At 45.0% G+C, this 19,787-nt stretch overlaps 15 non-coding genes and 1 pseudogene across 15 annotated transcripts; all 16 read right to left on the bottom strand.

Annotated features, from left to right (window-relative positions):
• Positions 1-577: 577 nt before the first annotated feature.
• LOC141223635 (U2 spliceosomal RNA) lies at positions 578-768 on the bottom strand. The gene has a single exon (XR_012291201.1). It is a non-coding gene; the product is annotated as a U2 spliceosomal RNA (small nuclear RNA).
• Positions 769-1,883: 1,115 nt separating this feature from the next.
• On the bottom strand, positions 1,884-2,074 carry LOC141223634 (U2 spliceosomal RNA). Its single transcript, XR_012291200.1, has one exon. It is a non-coding gene; the product is annotated as a U2 spliceosomal RNA (small nuclear RNA).
• A 1,116-nt stretch (positions 2,075-3,190) lies between these two features.
• LOC141223632 (U2 spliceosomal RNA) lies at positions 3,191-3,381 on the bottom strand. Its single transcript, XR_012291198.1, has one exon. It is a non-coding gene; the product is annotated as a U2 spliceosomal RNA (small nuclear RNA).
• A 1,115-nt stretch (positions 3,382-4,496) lies between these two features.
• On the bottom strand, positions 4,497-4,687 carry LOC141223631 (U2 spliceosomal RNA). The gene has a single exon (XR_012291197.1). It is a non-coding gene; the product is annotated as a U2 spliceosomal RNA (small nuclear RNA).
• A 1,115-nt stretch (positions 4,688-5,802) lies between these two features.
• LOC141223630 (U2 spliceosomal RNA) lies at positions 5,803-5,993 on the bottom strand. Its single transcript, XR_012291196.1, has one exon. It is a non-coding gene; the product is annotated as a U2 spliceosomal RNA (small nuclear RNA).
• Positions 5,994-7,108: 1,115 nt separating this feature from the next.
• LOC141223629 (U2 spliceosomal RNA) lies at positions 7,109-7,299 on the bottom strand. The gene has a single exon (XR_012291195.1). It is a non-coding gene; the product is annotated as a U2 spliceosomal RNA (small nuclear RNA).
• Positions 7,300-8,414: 1,115 nt separating this feature from the next.
• On the bottom strand, positions 8,415-8,605 carry LOC141223709 (U2 spliceosomal RNA). The gene has a single exon (XR_012291271.1). It is a non-coding gene; the product is annotated as a U2 spliceosomal RNA (small nuclear RNA).
• Positions 8,606-9,720: 1,115 nt separating this feature from the next.
• LOC141223628 (U2 spliceosomal RNA) lies at positions 9,721-9,911 on the bottom strand. The gene has a single exon (XR_012291194.1). It is a non-coding gene; the product is annotated as a U2 spliceosomal RNA (small nuclear RNA).
• A 1,115-nt stretch (positions 9,912-11,026) lies between these two features.
• On the bottom strand, positions 11,027-11,217 carry LOC141223627 (U2 spliceosomal RNA). Its single transcript, XR_012291193.1, has one exon. It is a non-coding gene; the product is annotated as a U2 spliceosomal RNA (small nuclear RNA).
• A 1,115-nt stretch (positions 11,218-12,332) lies between these two features.
• On the bottom strand, positions 12,333-12,523 carry LOC141223626 (U2 spliceosomal RNA). Its single transcript, XR_012291192.1, has one exon. It is a non-coding gene; the product is annotated as a U2 spliceosomal RNA (small nuclear RNA).
• Positions 12,524-13,638: 1,115 nt separating this feature from the next.
• LOC141223625 (U2 spliceosomal RNA) lies at positions 13,639-13,829 on the bottom strand. The gene has a single exon (XR_012291191.1). It is a non-coding gene; the product is annotated as a U2 spliceosomal RNA (small nuclear RNA).
• A 1,115-nt stretch (positions 13,830-14,944) lies between these two features.
• LOC141223738 (U2 spliceosomal RNA) lies at positions 14,945-15,126 on the bottom strand. The gene has a single exon (XR_012291298.1). It is a non-coding gene; the product is annotated as a U2 spliceosomal RNA (small nuclear RNA).
• Positions 15,127-15,651: 525 nt separating this feature from the next.
• LOC141223800 (U2 spliceosomal RNA) lies at positions 15,652-15,767 on the bottom strand (annotated as a pseudogene).
• Positions 15,768-16,882: 1,115 nt separating this feature from the next.
• On the bottom strand, positions 16,883-17,073 carry LOC141223624 (U2 spliceosomal RNA). The gene has a single exon (XR_012291190.1). It is a non-coding gene; the product is annotated as a U2 spliceosomal RNA (small nuclear RNA).
• Positions 17,074-18,188: 1,115 nt separating this feature from the next.
• LOC141223721 (U2 spliceosomal RNA) lies at positions 18,189-18,379 on the bottom strand. Its single transcript, XR_012291282.1, has one exon. It is a non-coding gene; the product is annotated as a U2 spliceosomal RNA (small nuclear RNA).
• Positions 18,380-19,494: 1,115 nt separating this feature from the next.
• Positions 19,495-19,685, bottom strand: LOC141223623 (U2 spliceosomal RNA). The gene has a single exon (XR_012291189.1). It is a non-coding gene; the product is annotated as a U2 spliceosomal RNA (small nuclear RNA).
• Between the last annotated feature and the right edge of the window lie 102 nt (positions 19,686-19,787).

Below are 19,787 nucleotides of genomic sequence, written 5' to 3'. Positions count from 1 at the left end.
TCAACCAAACTTTTTGGGTTGGGTTCTCTTTTATAGTCTGCAGGCATTAAATGAAAGAAGTCAGTGTTCCAGCAGAAGGAGACAACGTTTCAGAAAAGGCATTGTAGCAAACCAAAAAAGAAATTTTAAGCGCAGCAGAGTAACCAGCGCACATACCTGTTAGCTCAGGTGAGTTTAAAAGGCTGCTGTTGATAACAAGGGCATTTGCTAAATAGATGGTGTGTGTGCAACAATATACTGAAAGGTCAATTATATTGTGCAGCTTATCTCACCACCTGTAGTTATTTAGGTGAAAGCTCCAAAATGCTTGCCTAATATGTCTGTTTATCCAAAAGGAAGTAAAAAGGGAGAGCTAGAAAGATAGCATTGCATCACATTACATGGCAATGCAATGCACAGTTGCTGAAGTTGAACCAAAATGAGCTTGTAATCTGGCTTCTGCAACTTTGAACATGAAAAATCCAATGAGGAGAAGAAAAGCAAAGCCAAAGAGTCCATCCCAAAATCCGACAAACAAGCAAAATGAACAAAAAAACATTGAATTCAATTCTTTCTGATTTTAGAAACTGCATTAAAGAAGGGGTGCACCGGTCCTGGAGATACTGCAATACCAGGTCAATGCGTGGAGTGGACAGAGCAAGCTCTTTTTCCATCTCCCTGTTCTAAAAATCCATTTAATATATGGTCCCCAGATAGGGGACGTATCAGATATTAAACTGATAAGAACAGATACTACACTTGATCTTAGCCAAAAGGCCGAGAAGCGATAACCAGAATTGGTTTCAAACTACGGAGCCACCCAAGGATCCTGAAAAGTCCATTTGTGGAGATGAGCTCCTGGACTCCCGTTAAGAAGACATGTTGTCAACCTCTAGATCCCTTACATGCCTGCACTTTTCGGCTTGCTGCTGCTGCAATCCACGCGTTTTAGATCTGCATAACTCCACCTCTTTAAACACAGCACCTTCACCCCCTGCTGTTCCCACCCGCCTCAACACCGTTGGAAGGGAGGAGAACCAATTAAGGCGGGGGGTGGGGTGGAACGAGCAGCTGTCTACCCTTAGCAGGAGGGCTCCTGATTACATACCTCTCCTGCTGCTGCTGCTGCTGGCTGTCCAGCAGCAGACTGAAGGTGGCTGCTGCTGTGCACAGGTATATAAAGGCTCAGAGCCTATTATGACACGCGCAGCCAGCGTTCCATTGCCACATTCCATCTACTGCAGGCAGGATACCTGGCTGGCTGAATGTCGCTGAGAAGCTCACAGAGACCGCCATAAGCAACAGTTTAACAGAATGCCACAGACTAATCAACCAAACTTTTTGGGTTGGGTTCTCTTTTATAGTCTGCAGGCATTAAATGAAAGAAGTCAGTGTTCCAGCAGAAGGAGACAACGTTTCAGAAAAGGCATTGTAGCAAACCAAAAAAGAAATTTTAAGCGCAGCAGAGTAACCAGCGCACATACCTGTTAGCTCAGGTGAGTTTAAAAGGCTGCTGTTGATAACAAGGGCATTTGCTAAATAGATGGTGTGTGTGCAACAATATACTGAAAGGTCAATTATATTGTGCAGCTTATCTCACCACCTGTAGTTATTTAGGTGAAAGCTCCAAAATGCTTGCCTAATATGTCTGTTTATCCAAAAGGAAGTAAAAAGGGAGAGCTAGAAAGATAGCATTGCATCACATTACATGGCAATGCAATGCACAGTTGCTGAAGTTGAACCAAAATGAGCTTGTAATCTGGCTTCTGCAACTTTGAACATGAAAAATCCAATGAGGAGAAGAAAAGCAAAGCCAAAGAGTCCATCCCAAAATCCGACAAACAAGCAAAATGAACAAAAAACATTGAATTCAATTCTTTCTGATTTTAGAAACTGCATTAAAGAAGGGGTGCACCGGTCCTGGAGATACTGCAATACCAGGTCAATGCGTGGAGTGGACAGAGCAAGCTCTTTTTCCATCTCCCTGTTCTAAAAATCCATTTAATATATGGTCCCCAGATAGGGGACGTATCAGATATTAAACTGATAAGAACAGATACTACACTTGATCTTAGCCAAAAGGCCGAGAAGCGATAACCAGAATTGGTTTCAAACTACGGAGCCACCCAAGGATCCTGAAAAGTCCATTTGTGGAGATGAGCTCCTGGACTCCCGTTAAGAAGACATGTTGTCAACCTCTAGATCCCTTACATGCCTGCACTTTTCGGCTTGCTGCTGCTGCAATCCACGCGTTTTAGATCTGCATAACTCCACCTCTTTAAACACAGCACCTTCACCCCCTGCTGTTCCCACCTGCCTCAACACCGTTGGAAGGGAGGAGAACCAATTAAGGCGGGGGGTGGGGTGGAACGAGCAGCTGTCTACCCTTAGCAGGAGGGCTCCTGATTACATACCTCTCCTGCTGCTGCTGCTGCTGGCTGTCCAGCAGCAGACTGAAGGTGGCTGCTGCTGTGCACAGGTATATAAAGGCTCAGAGCCTATTATGACACGCGCAGCCAGCGTTCCATTGCCACATTCCATCTACTGCAGGCAGGATACCTGGCTGGCTGAATGTCGCTGAGAAGCTCACAGAGACCGCCATAAGCAACAGTTTAACAGAATGCCACAGACTAATCAACCAAACTTTTTGGGTTGGGTTCTCTTTTATAGTCTGCAGGCATTAAATGAAAGAAGTCAGTGTTCCAGCAGAAGGAGACAACGTTTCAGAAAAGGCATTGTAGCAAACCAAAAAAGAAATTTTAAGCGCAGCAGAGTAACCAGCGCACATACCTGTTAGCTCAGGTGAGTTTAAAAGGCTGCTGTTGATAACAAGGGCATTTGCTAAATAGATGGTGTGTGTGCAACAATATACTGAAAGGTCAATTATATTGTGCAGCTTATCTCACCACCTGTAGTTATTTAGGTGAAAGCTCCAAAATGCTTGCCTAATATGTCTGTTTATCCAAAAGGAAGTAAAAAGGGAGAGCTAGAAAGATAGCATTGCATCACATTACATGGCAATGCAATGCACAGTTGCTGAAGTTGAACCAAAATGAGCTTGTAATCTGGCTTCTGCAACTTTGAACATGAAAAATCCAATGAGGAGAAGAAAAGCAAAGCCAAAGAGTCCATCCCAAAATCCGACAAACAAGCAAAATGAACAAAAAAACATTGAATTCAATTCTTTCTGATTTTAGAAACTGCATTAAAGAAGGGGTGCACCGGTCCTGGAGATACTGCAATACCAGGTCAATGCGTGGAGTGGACAGAGCAAGCTCTTTTTCCATCTCCCTGTTCTAAAAATCCATTTAATATATGGTCCCCAGATAGGGGACGTATCAGATATTAAACTGATAAGAACAGATACTACACTTGATCTTAGCCAAAAGGCCGAGAAGCGATAACCAGAATTGGTTTCAAACAACGGAGCCACCCAAGGATCCTGAAAAGTCCATTTGTGGAGATGAGCTCCTGGACTCCCGTTAAGAAGACATGTTGTCAACCTCTAGATCCCTTACATGCCTGCACTTTTCGGCTTGCTGCTGCTGCAATCCACGCGTTTTAGATCTGCATAACTCCACCTCTTTAAACACAGCACCTTCACCCCCTGCTGTTCCCACCCGCCTCAACACCGTTGGAAGGGAGGAGAACCAATTAAGGCGGGGGGTGGGGTGGAACGAGCAGCTGTCTACCCTTAGCAGGAGGGCTCCTGATTACATACCTCTCCTGCTGCTGCTGCTGCTGGCTGTCCAGCAGCAGACTGAAGGTGGCTGCTGCTGTGCACAGGTATATAAAGGCTCAGAGCCTATTATGACACGCGCAGCCAGCGTTCCATTGCCACATTCCATCTACTGCAGGCAGGATACCTGGCTGGCTGAATGTCGCTGAGAAGCTCACAGAGACCGCCATAAGCAACAGTTTAACAGAATGCCACAGACTAATCAACCAAACTTTTTGGGTTGGGTTCTCTTTTATAGTCTGCAGGCATTAAATGAAAGAAGTCAGTGTTCCAGCAGAAGGAGACAACGTTTCAGAAAAGGCATTGTAGCAAACCAAAAAAGAAATTTTAAGCGCAGCAGAGTAACCAGCGCACATACCTGTTAGCTCAGGTGAGTTTAAAAGGCTGCTGTTGATAACAAGGGCATTTGCTAAATAGATGGTGTGTGTGCAACAATATACTGAAAGGTCAATTATATTGTGCAGCTTATCTCACCACCTGTAGTTATTTAGGTGAAAGCTCCAAAATGCTTGCCTAATATGTCTGTTTATCCAAAAGGAAGTAAAAAGGGAGAGCTAGAAAGATAGCATTGCATCACATTACATGGCAATGCAATGCACAGTTGCTGAAGTTGAACCAAAATGAGCTTGTAATCTGGCTTCTGCAACTTTGAACATGAAAAATCCAATGAGGAGAAGAAAAGCAAAGCCAAAGAGTCCATCCCAAAATCCGACAAACAAGCAAAATGAACAAAAAACATTGAATTCAATTCTTTCTGATTTTAGAAACTGCATTAAAGAAGGGGTGCACCGGTCCTGGAGATACTGCAATACCAGGTCAATGCGTGGAGTGGACAGAGCAAGCTCTTTTTCCATCTCCCTGTTCTAAAAATCCATTTAATATATGGTCCCCAGATAGGGGACGTATCAGATATTAAACTGATAAGAACAGATACTACACTTGATCTTAGCCAAAAGGCCGAGAAGCGATAACCAGAATTGGTTTCAAACTACGGAGCCACCCAAGGATCCTGAAAAGTCCATTTGTGGAGATGAGCTCCTGGACTCCCGTTAAGAAGACATGTTGTCAACCTCTAGATCCCTTACATGCCTGCACTTTTCGGCTTGCTGCTGCTGCAATCCACGCGTTTTAGATCTGCATAACTCCACCTCTTTAAACACAGCACCTTCACCCCCTGCTGTTCCCACCCGCCTCAACACCGTTGGAAGGGAGGAGAACCAATTAAGGCGGGGGGTGGGGTGGAACGAGCAGCTGTCTACCCTTATCAGGAGGGCTCCTGATTACATACCTCTCCTGCTGCTGCTGCTGCTGGCTGTCCAGCAGCAGACTGAAGGTGGCTGCTGCTGTGCACAGGTATATAAAGGCTCAGAGCCTATTATGACACGCGCAGCCAGCGTTCCATTGCCACATTCCATCTACTGCAGGCAGGATACCTGGCTGGCTGAATGTCGCTGAGAAGCTCACAGAGACCGCCATAAGCAACAGTTTAACAGAATGCCACAGACTAATCAACCAAACTTTTTGGGTTGGGTTCTCTTTTATAGTCTGCAGGCATTAAATGAAAGAAGTCAGTGTTCCAGCAGAAGGAGACAACGTTTCAGAAAAGGCATTGTAGCAAACCAAAAAAGAAATTTTAAGCGCAGCAGAGTAACCAGCGCACATACCTGTTAGCTCAGGTGAGTTTAAAAGGCTGCTGTTGATAACAAGGGCATTTGCTAAATGGATGGTGTGTGTGCAACAATATACTGAAAGGTCAATTATATTGTGCAGCTTATCTCACCACCTGTAGTTATTTAGGTGAAAGCTCCAAAATGCTTGCCTAATATGTCTGTTTATCCAAAAGGAAGTAAAAAGGGAGAGCTAGAAAGATAGCATTGCATCACATTACATGGCAATGCAATGCACAGTTGCTGAAGTTGAACCAAAATGAGCTTGTAATCTGGCTTCTGCAACTTTGAACATGAAAAATCCAATGAGGAGAAGAAAAGCAAAGCCAAAGAGTCCATCCCAAAATCCGACAAACAAGCAAAATGAACAAAAAACATTGAATTCAATTCTTTCTGATTTTAGAAACTGCATTAAAGAAGGGGTGCACCGGTCCTGGAGATACTGCAATACCAGGTCAATGCGTGGAGTGGACAGAGCAAGCTCTTTTTCCATCTCCCTGTTCTAAAAATCCATTTAATATATGGTCCCCAGATAGGGGACGTATCAGATATTAAACTGATAAGAACAGATACTACACTTGATCTTAGCCAAAAGGCCGAGAAGCGATAACCAGAATTGGTTTCAAACTACGGAGCCACCCAAGGATCCTGAAAAGTCCATTTGTGGAGATGAGCTCCTGGACTCCCGTTAAGAAGACATGTTGTCAACCTCTAGATCCCTTACATGCCTGCACTTTTCGGCTTGCTGCTGCTGCAATCCACGCGTTTTAGATCTGCATAACTCCACCTCTTTAAACACAGCACCTTCACCCCCTGCTGTTCCCACCCGCCTCAACACCGTTGGAAGGGAGGAGAACCAATTAAGGCGTGGGGTGGGGTGGAACGAGCAGCTGTCTACCCTTAGCAGGAGGGCTCCTGATTACATACCTCTCCTGCTGCTGCTGCTGCTGGCTGTCCAGCAGCAGACTGAAGGTGGCTGCTGCTGTGCACAGGTATATAAAGGCTCAGAGCCTATTATGACACGCGCAGCCAGCGTTCCATTGCCACATTCCATCTACTGCAGGCAGGATACCTGGCTGGCTGAATGTCGCTGAGAAGCTCACAGAGACCGCCATAAGCAACAGTTTAACAGAATGCCACAGACTAATCAACCAAACTTTTTGGGTTGGGTTCTCTTTTATAGTCTGCAGGCATTAAATGAAAGAAGTCAGTGTTCCAGCAGAAGGAGACAACGTTTCAGAAAAGGCATTGTAGCAAACCAAAAAAGAAATTTTAAGCGCAGCAGAGTAACCAGCGCACATACCTGTTAGCTCAGGTGAGTTTAAAAGGCTGCTGTTGATAACAAGGGCATTTGCTAAATAGATGGTGTGTGTGCAACAATATACTGAAAGGTCAATTATATTGTGCAGCTTATCTCACCACCTGTAGTTATTTAGGTGAAAGCTCCAAAATGCTTGCCTAATATGTCTGTTTATCCAAAAGGAAGTAAAAAGGGAGAGCTAGAAAGATAGCATTGCATCACATTACATGGCAATGCAATGCACAGTTGCTGAAGTTGAACCAAAATGAGCTTGTAATGTGGCTTCTGCAACTTTGAACATGAAAAATCCAATGAGGAGAAGAAAAGCAAAGCCAAAGAGTCCATCCCAAAATCCGACAAACAAGCAAAATGAACAAAAAACATTGAATTCAATTCTTTCTGATTTTAGAAACTGCATTAAAGAAGGGGTGCACCGGTCCTGGAGATACTGCAATACCAGGTCAATGCGTGGAGTGGACAGAGCAAGCTCTTTTTCCATCTCCCTGTTCTAAAAATCCATTTAATATATGGTCCCCAGATAGGGGACGTATCAGATATTAAACTGATAAGAACAGATACTACACTTGATCTTAGCCAAAAGGCCGAGAAGCGATAACCAGAATTGGTTTCAAACTACGGAGCCACCCAAGGATCCTGAAAAGTCCATTTGTGGAGATGAGCTCCTGGACTCCCGTTAAGAAGACATGTTGTCAACCTCTAGATCCCTTACATGCCTGCACTTTTCGGCTTGCTGCTGCTGCAATCCACGCGTTTTAGATCTGCATAACTCCACCTCTTTAAACACAGCACCTTCACCCCCTGCTGTTCCCACCCGCCTCAACACCGTTGGAAGGGAGGAGAACCAATTAAGGCGGGGGGTGGGGTGGAACGAGCAGCTGTCTACCCTTAGCAGGAGGGCTCCTGATTACATACCTCTCCTGCTGCTGCTGCTGCTGGCTGTCCAGCAGCAGACTGAAGGTGGCTGCTGCTGTGCACAGGTATATAAAGGCTCAGAGCCTATTATGACACGCGCAGCCAGCGTTCCATTGCCACATTCCATCTACTGCAGGCAGGATACCTGGCTGGCTGAATGTCGCTGAGAAGCTCACAGAGACCGCCATAAGCAACAGTTTAACAGAATGCCACAGACTAATCAACCAAACTTTTTGGGTTGGGTTCTCTTTTATAGTCTGCAGGCATTAAATGAAAGAAGTCAGTTTTCCAGCAGAAGGAGACAACGTTTCAGAAAAGGCATTGTAGCAAACCAAAAAAGAAATTTTAAGCGCAGCAGAGTAACCAGCGCACATACCTGTTAGCTCAGGTGAGTTTAAAAGGCTGCTGTTGATAACAAGGGCATTTGCTAAATAGATGGTGTGTGTGCAACAATATACTGAAAGGTCAATTATATTGTGCAGCTTATCTCACCACCTGTAGTTATTTAGGTGAAAGCTCCAAAATGCTTGCCTAATATGTCTGTTTATCCAAAAGGAAGTAAAAAGGGAGAGCTAGAAAGATAGCATTGCATCACATTACATGGCAATGCAATGCACAGTTGCTGAAGTTGAACCAAAATGAGCTTGTAATCTGGCTTCTGCAACTTTGAACATGAAAAATCCAATGAGGAGAAGAAAAGCAAAGCCAAAGAGTCCATCCCAAAATCCGACAAACAAGCAAAATGAACAAAAAACATTGAATTCAATTCTTTCTGATTTTAGAAACTGCATTAAAGAAGGGGTGCACCGGTCCTGGAGACACTGCAATACCAGGTCAATGCGTGGAGTGGACAGAGCAAGCTCTTTTTCCATCTCCCTGTTCTAAAAATCCATTTAATATATGGTCCCCAGATAGGGGACGTATCAGATATTAAACTGATAAGAACAGATACTACACTTGATCTTAGCCAAAAGGCCGAGAAGCGATAACCAGAATTGGTTTCAAACTACGGAGCCACCCAAGGATCCTGAAAAGTCCATTTGTGGAGATGAGCTCCTGGACTCCCGTTAAGAAGACATGTTGTCAACCTCTAGATCCCTTACATGCCTGCACTTTTCGGCTTGCTGCTGCTGCAATCCACGCGTTTTAGATCTGCATAACTCCACCTCTTTAAACACAGCACCTTCACCCCCTGCTGTTCCCACCCGCCTCAACACCGTTGGAAGGGAGGAGAACCAATTAAGGCGGGGGGTGGGGTGGAACGAGCAGCTGTCTACCCTTAGCAGGAGGGCTCCTGATTACATACCTCTCCTGCTGCTGCTGCTGCTGGCTGTCCAGCAGCAGACTGAAGGTGGCTGCTGCTGTGCACAGGTATATAAAGGCTCAGAGCCTATTATGACACGCGCAGCCAGCGTTCCATTGCCACATTCCATCTACTGCAGGCAGGATACCTGGCTGGCTGAATGTCGCTGAGAAGCTCACAGAGACCGCCATAAGCAACAGTTTAACAGAATGCCACAGACTAATCAACCAAACTTTTTGGGTTGGGTTCTCTTTTATAGTCTGCAGGCATTAAATGAAAGAAGTCAGTGTTCCAGCAGAAGGAGACAACGTTTCAGAAAAGGCATTGTAGCAAACCAAAAAAGAAATTTTAAGCGCAGCAGAGTAACCAGCGCACATACCTGTTAGCTCAGGTGAGTTTAAAAGGCTGCTGTTGATAACAAGGGCATTTGCTAAATAGATGGTGTGTGTGCAACAATATACTGAAAGGTCAATTATATTGTGCAGCTTATCTCACCACCTGTAGTTATTTAGGTGAAAGCTCCAAAATGCTTGCCTAATATGTCTGTTTATCCAAAAGGAAGTAAAAAGGGAGAGCTAGAAAGATAGCATTGCATCACATTACATGGCAATGCAATGCACAGTTGCTGAAGTTGAACCAAAATGAGCTTGTAATCTGGCTTCTGCAACTTTGAACATGAAAAATCCAATGAGGGGAAGAAAAGCAAAGCCAAAGAGTCCATCCCAAAATCCGACAAACAAGCAAAATGAACAAAAAACATTGAATTCAATTCTTTCTGATTTTAGAAACTGCATTAAAGAAGGGGTGCACCGGTCCTGGAGATACTGCAATACCAGGTCAATGCGTGGAGTGGACAGAGCAAGCTCTTTTTCCATCTCCCTGTTCTAAAAATCCATTTAATATATGGTCCCCAGATAGGGGACGTATCAGATATTAAACTGATAAGAACAGATACTACACTTGATCTTAGCCAAAAGGCCGAGAAGCGATAACCAGAATTGGTTTCAAACTACGGAGCCACCCAAGGATCCTGAAAAGTCCATTTGTGGAGATGAGCTCCTGGACTCCCGTTAAGAAGACATGTTGTCAACCTCTAGATCCCTTACATGCCTGCACTTTTCGGCTTGCTGCTGCTGCAATCCACGCGTTTTAGATCTGCATAACTCCACCTCTTTAAACACAGCACCTTCACCCCCTGCTGTTCCCACCCGCCTCAACACCGTTGGAAGGGAGGAGAACCAATTAAGGCGGGGGGTGGGGTGGAACGAGCAGCTGTCTACCCTTAGCAGGAGGGCTCCTGATTACATACCTCTCCTGCTGCTGCTGCTGCTGGCTGTCCAGCAGCAGACTGAAGGTGGCTGCTGCTGTGCACAGGTATATAAAGGCTCAGAGCCTATTATGACACGCGCAGCCAGTGTTCCATTGCCACATTCCATCTACTGCAGGCAGGATACCTGGCTGGCTGAATGTCGCTGAGAAGCTCACAGAGACCGCCATAAGCAACAGTTTAACAGAATGCCACAGACTAATCAACCAAACTTTTTGGGTTGGGTTCTCTTTTATAGTCTGCAGGCATTAAATGAAAGAAGTCAGTGTTCCAGCAGAAGGAGACAACGTTTCAGAAAAGGCATTGTAGCAAACCAAAAAAGAAATTTTAAGCGCAGCAGAGTAACCAGCGCACATACCTGTTAGCTCAGGTGAGTTTAAAAGGCTGCTGTTGATAACAAGGGCATTTGCTAAATAGATGGTGTGTGTGCAACAATATACTGAAAGGTCAATTATATTGTGCAGCTTATCTCACCACCTGTAGTTATTTAGGTGAAAGCTCCAAAATGCTTGCCTAATATGTCTGTTTATCCAAAAGGAAGTAAAAAGGGAGAGCTAGAAAGATAGCATTGCATCACATTACATGGCAATGCAATGCACAGTTGCTGAAGTTGAACCAAAATGAGCTTGTAATCTGGCTTCTGCAACTTTGAACATGAAAAATCCAATGAGGAGAAGAAAAGCAAAGCCAAAGAGTCCATCCCAAAATCCGACAAACAAGCAAAATGAACAAAAAACATTGAATTCAATTCTTTCTGATTTTAGAAACTGCATTAAAGAAGGGGTGCACCGGTCCTGGAGATACTGCAATACCAGGTCAATGCGTGGAGTGGACAGAGCAAGCTCTTTTTCCATCTCCCTGTTCTAAAAATCCATTTAATATATGGTCCCCAGATAGGGGACGTATCAGATATTAAACTGATAAGAACAGATACTACACTTGATCTTAGCCAAAAGGCCGAGAAGCGATAACCAGAATTGGTTTCAAACTACGGAGCCACCCAAGGATCCTGAAAAGTCCATTTGTGGAGATGAGCTCCTGGACTCCCGTTAAGAAGACATGTTGTCAACCTCTAGATCCCTTACATGCCTGCACTTTTCGGCTTGCTGCTGCTGCAATCCACGCGTTTTAGATCTGCATAACTCCACCTCTTTAAACACAGCACCTTCACCCCCTGCTGTTCCCACCCGCCTCAACACCGTTGGAAGGGAGGAGAACCAATTAAGGTGGGGGGTGGGGTGGAACGAGCAGCTGTCTACCCTTAGCAGGAGGGCTCCTGATTACATACCTCTCCTGCTGCTGCTGCTGCTGGCTGTCCAGCAGCAGACTGAAGGTGGCTGCTGCTGTGCACAGGTATATAAAGGCTCAGAGCCTATTATGACACGCGCAGCCAGCGTTCCATTGCCACATTCCATCTACTGCAGGCAGGATACCTGGCTGGCTGAATGTCGCTGAGAAGCTCACAGAGACCGCCATAAGCAACAGTTTAACAGAATGCCACAGACTAATCAACCAAACTTTTTGGGTTGGGTTCTCTTTTATAGTCTGCAGGCATTAAATGAAAGAAGTCAGTGTTCCAGCAGAAGGAGACAACGTTTCAGAAAAGGCATTGTAGCAAACCAAAAAAGAAATTTTAAGCGCAGCAGAGTAACCAGCGCACATACCTGTTAGCTCAGGTGAGTTTAAAAGGCTGCTGTTGATAACAAGGGCATTTGCTAAATAGATGGTGTGTGTGCAACAATATACTGAAAGGTCAATTATATTGTGCAGCTTATCTCACCACCTGTAGTTATTTAGGTGAAAGCTCCAAAATGCTTGCCTAATATGTCTGTTTATCCAAAAGGAAGTAAAAAGGGAGAGCTAGAAAGATAGCATTGCATCACATTACATGGCAATGCAATGCACAGTTGCTGAAGTTGAACCAAAATGAGCTTGTAATCTGGCTTCTGCAACTTTGAACATGAAAAATCCAATGAGGAGAAGAAAAGCAAAGCCAAAGAGTCCATCCCAAAATCCGACAAACAAGCAAAATGAACAAAAAACATTGAATTCAATTCTTTCTGATTTTAGAAACTGCATTAAAGAAGGGGTGCACCGGTCCTGGAGATACTGCAATACCAGGTCAATGCGTGGAGTGGACAGAGCAAGCTCTTTTTCCATCTCCCTGTTCTAAAAATCCATTTAATATATGGTCCCCAGATAGGGGACGTATCAGATATTAAACTGATAAGAACAGATACTACACTTGATCTTAGCCAAAAGGCCGAGAAGCGATAACCAGAATTGGTTTCAAACTACGGAGCCACCCAAGGATCCTGAAAAGTCCATTTGTGGAGATGAGCTCCTGGACTCCCGTTAAGAAGACATGTTGTCAACCTCTAGATCCCTTACATGCCTGCACTTTTCGGCTTGCTGCTGCTGCAATCCACGCGTTTTAGATCTGCATAACTCCACCTCTTTAAACACAGCACCTTCACCCCCTGCTGTTCCCACCTGCCTCAACACCGTTGGAAGGGAGGAGAACCAATTAAGGCGGGGGGTGGGGTGGAACGAGCAGCTGTCTACCCTTAGCAGGAGGGCTCCTGATTACATACCTCTCCTGCTGCTGCTGCTGCTGGCTGTCCAGCAGCAGACTGAAGGTGGCTGCTGCTGTGCACAGGTATATAAAGGCTCAGAGCCTATTATGACACGCGCAGCCAGCGTTCCATTGCCACATTCCATCTACTGCAGGCAGGATACCTGGCTGGCTGAATGTCGCTGAGAAGCTCACAGAGACCGCCATAAGCAACAGTTTAACAGAATGCCACAGACTAATCAACCAAACTTTTTGGGTTGGGTTCTCTTTTATAGTCTGCAGGCATTAAATGAAAGAAGTCAGTGTTCCAGCAGAAGGAGACAACGTTTCAGAAAAGGCATTGTAGCAAACCAAAAAAGAAATTTTAAGCGCAGCAGAGTAACCAGCGCACATACCTGTTAGCTCAGGTGAGTTTAAAAGGCTGCTGTTGATAACAAGGGCATTTGCTAAATAGATGGTGTGTGTGCAACAATATACTGAAAGGTCAATTATATTGTGCAGCTTATCTCACCACCTGTAGTTATTTAGGTGAAAGCTCCAAAATGCTTGCCTAATATGTCTGTTTATCCAAAAGGAAGTAAAAAGGGAGAGCTAGAAAGATAGCATTGCATCACATTACATGGCAATGCAATGCACAGTTGCTGAAGTTGAACCAAAATGAGCTTGTAATCTGGCTTCTGCAACTTTGAACATGAAAAATCCAATGAGGAGAAGAAAAGCAAAGCCAAAGAGTCCATCCCAAAATCCGACAAACAAGCAAAATGAACAAAAAACATTGAATTCAATTCTTTCTGATTTTAGAAACTGCATTAAAGAAGGGGTGCACCGGTCCTGGAGATACTGCAATACCAGGTCAATGCGTGGAGTGGACAGAGCAAGCTCTTTTTCCATCTCCCTGTTCTAAAAATCCATTTAATATATGGTCCCCAGATAGGGGACGTATCAGATATTAAACTGATAAGAACAGATACTACACTTGATCTTAGCCAAAAGGCCGAGAAGCGATAACCAGAATTGGTTTCAAACTACGGAGCCACCCAAGGATCCTGAAAAGTCCATTTGTGGAGATGAGCTCCTGGACTCCCGTTAAGAAGACATGTTGTCAACCTCTAGATCCCTTACATGCCTGCACTTTTCGGCTTGCTGCTGCTGCAATCCACGCGTTTTAGATCTGCATAACTCCACCTCTTTAAACACAGCACCTTCACCCCCTGCTGTTCCCACCCGCCTCAACACCGTTGGAAGGGAGGAGAACCAATTAAGGCGGGGGGTGGGGTGGAACGAGCAGCTGTCTACCCTTAGCAGGAGGGCTCCTGATTACATACCTCTCCTGCTGCTGCTGCTGCTGGCTGTCCAGCAGCAGACTGAAGGTGGCTGCTGCTGTGCACAGGTATATAAAGGCTCAGAGCCTATTATGACACGCGCAGCCAGCGTTCCATTGCCACATTCCATCTACTGCAGGCAGGATACCTGGCTGGCTGAATGTCGCTGAGAAGCTCACAGAGACCGCCATAAGCAACAGTTTAACAGAATGCCACAGACTAATCAACCAAACTTTTTGGGTTGGGTTCTCTTTTATAGTCTGCAGGCATTAAATGAAAGAAGTCAGTGTTCCAGCAGAAGGAGACAACGTTTCAGAAAAGGCATTGTAGCAAACCAAAAAAGAAATTTTAAGCGCAGCAGAGTAACCAGCGCACATACCTGTTAGCTCAGGTGAGTTTAAAAGGCTGCTGTTGATAACAAGGGCATTTGCTAAATAGATGGTGTGTGTGCAACAATATACTGAAAGGTCAATTATATTGTGCAGCTTATCTCACCACCTGTAGTTATTTAGGTGAAAGCTCCAAAATGCTTGCCTAATATGTCTGTTTATCCAAAAGGAAGTAAAAAGGGAGAGCTAGAAAGATAGCATTGCATCACATTACATGGCAATGCAATGCACAGTTGCTGAAGTTGAACCAAAATGAGCTTGTAATCTGGCTTCTGCAACTTTGAACATGAAAAATCCAATGAGGAGAAGAAAAGCAAAGCCAAAGAGTCCATCCCAAAATCCGACAAACAAGCAAAATGAACAAAAAACATTGAATTCAATTCTTTCTGATTTTAGAAACTGCATTAAAGAAGGGGTGCACCGGTCCTGGAGATACTGCAATACCAGGTCAATGCGTGGAGTGGACAGAGCAAGCTCTTTTTCCATCTCCCTGTTCTAAAAATCCATTTAATATATGGTCCCCAGATAGGGGACGTATCAGATATTAAACTGATAAGAACAGATTTTTTGATTGAAGCTGCATCCAAGGCACTGAAAAATGTGACCGAAGTCACACCAAAACAGCGCACGAGGCGAGGATTCATGTGGACCCTTCCCGGAGGAGAGGGTCCCCAATAAACCATCCCCATCCCTCCGAGCCAGAAGGCCACAGCGAGGGTCAGGGATCTCCGATGCTCTCCCTAGCCAAAGCCGGAGAAGAGCCGTTTTCGTGCTCCCAGCTTCCAACTAGGCTGCCACCCTAGTGGAGCTGGAGCCTGTGTTGGTTTCTCAGCCCAAAACTGACCGGACCTCCGACCGGGTTTATAAAAATTCCCCTTCCTAGCCCGGAGGCCAGGAATAGGGGGGGGTTGCTCAGAAAGTATGATTGGCAAAGGTGCGGCGTGCTACGAAGCCAAGTCTTTCTGGGGTTCCCAGTCCCAGTAAGCTTGGACTCCCACCAGGGAGCCTACTCCTGGGGCACATTGCTCCAAAGCCCTCACACTTACCCAGCCTAGTGACTTCGATCCTGGAGGGCCATGTTTTCCATCAGATAACTCTATGAGCCACCTGGCGTACTAACAAGTGCACCAAACCAGTGTGCAATATGCATCAATTTACTAGGGCAGCCCAAGGACAAAACTGCCTTTTCAAAAGATACTACACTTGATCTTAGCCAAAAGGCCGAGAAGCGATAACCAGAATTGGTTTCAAACTACGGAGCCACCCAAGGATCCTGAAAAGTCCATTTGTGGAGATGAGCTCCTGGACTCCCGTTAAGAAGACATGTTGTCAACCTCTAGATCCCTTACATGCCTGCACTTTTCGGCTTGCTGCTGCTGCAATCCACGCGTTTTAGATCTGCATAACTCCACCTCTTTAAACACAGCACCTTCACCCCCTGCTGTTCCCACCCGCCTCAACACCGTTGGAAGGGAGGAGAACCAATTAAGGCGGGGGGTGGGGTGGAACGAGCAGCTGTCTACCCTTAGCAGGAGGGCTCCTGATTACATACCTCTCCTGCTGCTGCTGCTGCTGGCTGTCCAGCAGCAGACTGAAGGTGGCTGCTGCTGTGCACAGGTATATAAAGGCTCAGAGCCTATTATGACACGCGCAGCCAGCGTTCCATTGCCACATTCCATCTACTGCAGGCAGGATACCTGGCTGGCTGAATGTCGCTGAGAAGCTCACAGAGACCGCCATAAGCAACAGTTTAACAGAATGCCACAGACTAATCAACCAAACTTTTTGGGTTGGGTTCTCTTTTATAGTCTGCAGGCATTAAATGAAAGAAGTCAGTGTTCCAGCAGAAGGAGACAACGTTTCAGAAAAGGCATTGTAGCAAACCAAAAAAGAAATTTTAAGCGCAGCAGAGTAACCAGCGCACATACCTGTTAGCTCAGGTGAGTTTAAAAGGCTGCTGTTGATAACAAGGGCATTTGCTAAATAGATGGTGTGTGTGCAACAATATACTGAAAGGTCAATTATATTGTGCAGCTTATCTCACCACCTGTAGTTATTTAGGTGAAAGCTCCAAAATGCTTGCCTAATATGTCTGTTTATCCAAAAGGAAGTAAAAAGGGAGAGCTAGAAAGATAGCATTGCATCACATTACATGGCAATGCAATGCACAGTTGCTGAAGTTGAACCAAAATGAGCTTGTAATCTGGCTTCTGCAACTTTGAACATGAAAAATCCAATGAGGAGAAGAAAAGCAAAGCCAAAGAGTCCATCCCAAAATCCGACAAACAAGCAAAATGAACAAAAAACATTGAATTCAATTCTTTCTGATTTTAGAAACTGCATTAAAGAAGGGGTGCACCGGTCCTGGAGATACTGCAATACCAGGTCAATGCGTGGAGTGGACAGAGCAAGCTCTTTTTCCATCTCCCTGTTCTAAAAATCCATTTAATATATGGTCCCCAGATAGGGGACGTATCAGATATTAAACTGATAAGAACAGATACTACACTTGATCTTAGCCAAAAGGCCGAGAAGCGATAACCAGAATTGGTTTCAAACTACGGAGCCACCCAAGGATCCTGAAAAGTCCATTTGTGGAGATGAGCTCCTGGACTCCCGTTAAGAAGACATGTTGTCAACCTCTAGATCCCTTACATGCCTGCACTTTTCGGCTTGCTGCTGCTGCAATCCACGCGTTTTAGATCTGCATAACTCCACCTCTTTAAACACAGCACCTTCACCCCCTGCTGTTCCCACCCGCCTCAACACCGTTGGAAGGGAGGAGAACCAATTAAGGCGGGGGGTGGGGTGGAACGAGCAGCTGTCTACCCTTAGCAGGAGGGCTCCTGATTACATACCTCTCCTGCTGCTGCTGCTGCTGGCTGTCCAGCAGCAGACTGAAGGTGGCTGCTGCTGTGCACAGGTATATTAAGGCTCAGAGCCTATTATGACACGCGCAGCCAGCGTTCCATTGCCACATTCCATCTACTGCAGGCAGGATACCTGGCTGGCTGAATGTCGCTGAGAAGCTCACAGAGACCGCCATAAGCAACAGTTTAACAGAATGCCACAGACTAATCAACCAAACTTTTTGGGTTGGGTTCTCTTTTATAGTCTGCAGGCATTAAATGAAAGAAGTCAGTGTTCCAGCAGAAGGAGACAACGTTTCAGAAAAGGCATTGTAGCAAACCAAAAAAGAAATTTTAAGCGCAGCAGAGTAACCAGCGCACATACCTGTTAGCTCAGGTGAGTTTAAAAGGCTGCTGTTGATAACAAGGGCATTTGCTAAATAGATGGTGTGTGTGCAACAATATACTGAAAGGTCAATTATATTGTGCAGCTTATCTCACCACCTGTAGTTATTTAGGTGAAAGCTCCAAAATGCTTGCCTAATATGTCTGTTTATCCAAAAGGAAGTAAAAAGGGAGAGCTAGAAAGATAGCATTGCATCACATTACATGGCAATGCAATGCACAGTTGCTGAAGTTGAACCAAAATGAGCTTGTAATCTGGCTTCTGCAACTTTGAACATGAAAAATCCAATGAGGAGAAGAAAAGCAAAGCCAAAGAGTCCATCCCAAAATCCGACAAACAAGCAAAATGAACAAAAAACATTGAATTCAATTCTTTCTGATTTTAGAAACTGCATTAAAGAAGGGGTGCACCGGTCCTGGAGATACTGCAATACCATGTCAATGCGTGGAGTGGACAGAGCAAGCTCTTTTTCCATCTCCCTGTTCTAAAAATCCATTTAATATATGGTCCCCAGATAGGGGACGTATCAGATATTAAACTGATAAGAACAGATACTACACTTGATCTTAGCCAAAAGGCCGAGAAGCGATAACCAGAATTGGTTTCAAACTACGGAGCCACCCAAGGATCCTGAAAAGTCCATTTGTGGAGATGAGCTCCTGGACTCCCGTTAAGAAGACATGTTGTCAACCTCTAGATCCCTTACATGCCTGCACTTTTCGGCTTGCTGCTGCTGCAATCCACGCGTTTTAGATCTGCATAACTCCACCTCTTTAAACACAGCACCTTCACCCCCTGCTGTTCCCACCCGCCTCAACACCGTTGGAAGGGAGGAGAACCAATTAAGGCGGGGGGTGGGGTGGAACGAGCAGCTGTCTACCCTTAGCAGGAGGGCTCCTGATTACATACCTCTCCTGCTGCTGCTGCTGCTGGCTGTCCAGCAGCAGACTGAAGGTGGCTGCTGCTGTGCACAGGTATATAAAGGCTCAGAGCCTATTATGACACGCGCAGCCAGCGTTCCATTGCCACATTCCATCTACTGCAGGCAGGATACCTGGCTGGCTGAATGTCGCTGAGAAGCTCACAGAGACCGCCATAAGCAACAGTTTAACAGAATGCCACAGACTAATCAACCAAACTTTTTGGGTTGGGTTCTCTTTTATAGTCTGCAGGCATTAAATGAAAGAAGTCAGTGTTCCAGCAGAAGGAGACAATGTTTCAGAAAAGGCATTGTAGCAAACCAAAAAAGAAATTTTAAGCGCAGCAGAGTAACCAGCGCACATACCTGTTAGCTCAGGTGAGTTTAAAAGGCTGCTGTTGATAACAAGGGCATTTGCTAAATAGATGGTGTGTGTGCAACAATATACTGAAAGGTCAATTATATTGTGCAGCTTATCTCACCACCTGTAGTTATTTAGGTGAAAGCTCCAAAATGCTTGCCTAATATGTCTGTTTATCCAAAAGGAAGTAAAAAGGGAGAGCTAGAAAGATAGCATTGCATCACATTACATGGCAATGCAATGCACAGTTGCTGAAGTTGAACCAAAATGAGCTTGTAATCTGGCTTCTGCAACTTTGAACATGAAAAATCCAATGAGGAGAAGAAAAGCAAAGCCAAAGAGTCCATCCCAAAATCCGACAAACAAGCAAAATGAACAAAAAACATTGAATTCAATTCTTTCTGATTTTAGAAACTGCATTAAAGAAGGGGTGCACCGGTCCTGGAGATACTGCAATACCAGGTCAATGCGTGGAGTGGACAGAGCAAGCTCTTTTTCCATCTCCCTGTTCTAAAAATCCATTTAATATATGGTCCCCAGATAGGGGACGTATCAGATATTAAACTGATAAGAACAGATACTACACTTGATCTTAGCCAAAAGGCCGAGAAGCGATAACCAGAATTGGTTTCAAACTACGGAGCCACCCAAGGATCCTGAAAAGTCCATTTGTGGAGATGAGCTCCTGGACTCCCGTTAAGAAGACATGTTGTCAACC

This window comes from Phyllobates terribilis, unplaced genomic scaffold, assembly GCF_046119375.1.
Source record: "Phyllobates terribilis strain yellow unplaced genomic scaffold, ASM4611937v1 Scaffold_377__1_contigs__length_1856515, whole genome shotgun sequence".
Classification (NCBI taxonomy): Eukaryota; Metazoa; Chordata; class Amphibia; order Anura; family Dendrobatidae; genus Phyllobates; species Phyllobates terribilis.
The sequence above is the reverse complement of the archived record's forward strand: the minus strand, read 5'-3'. Positions and strand labels throughout refer to the sequence as shown.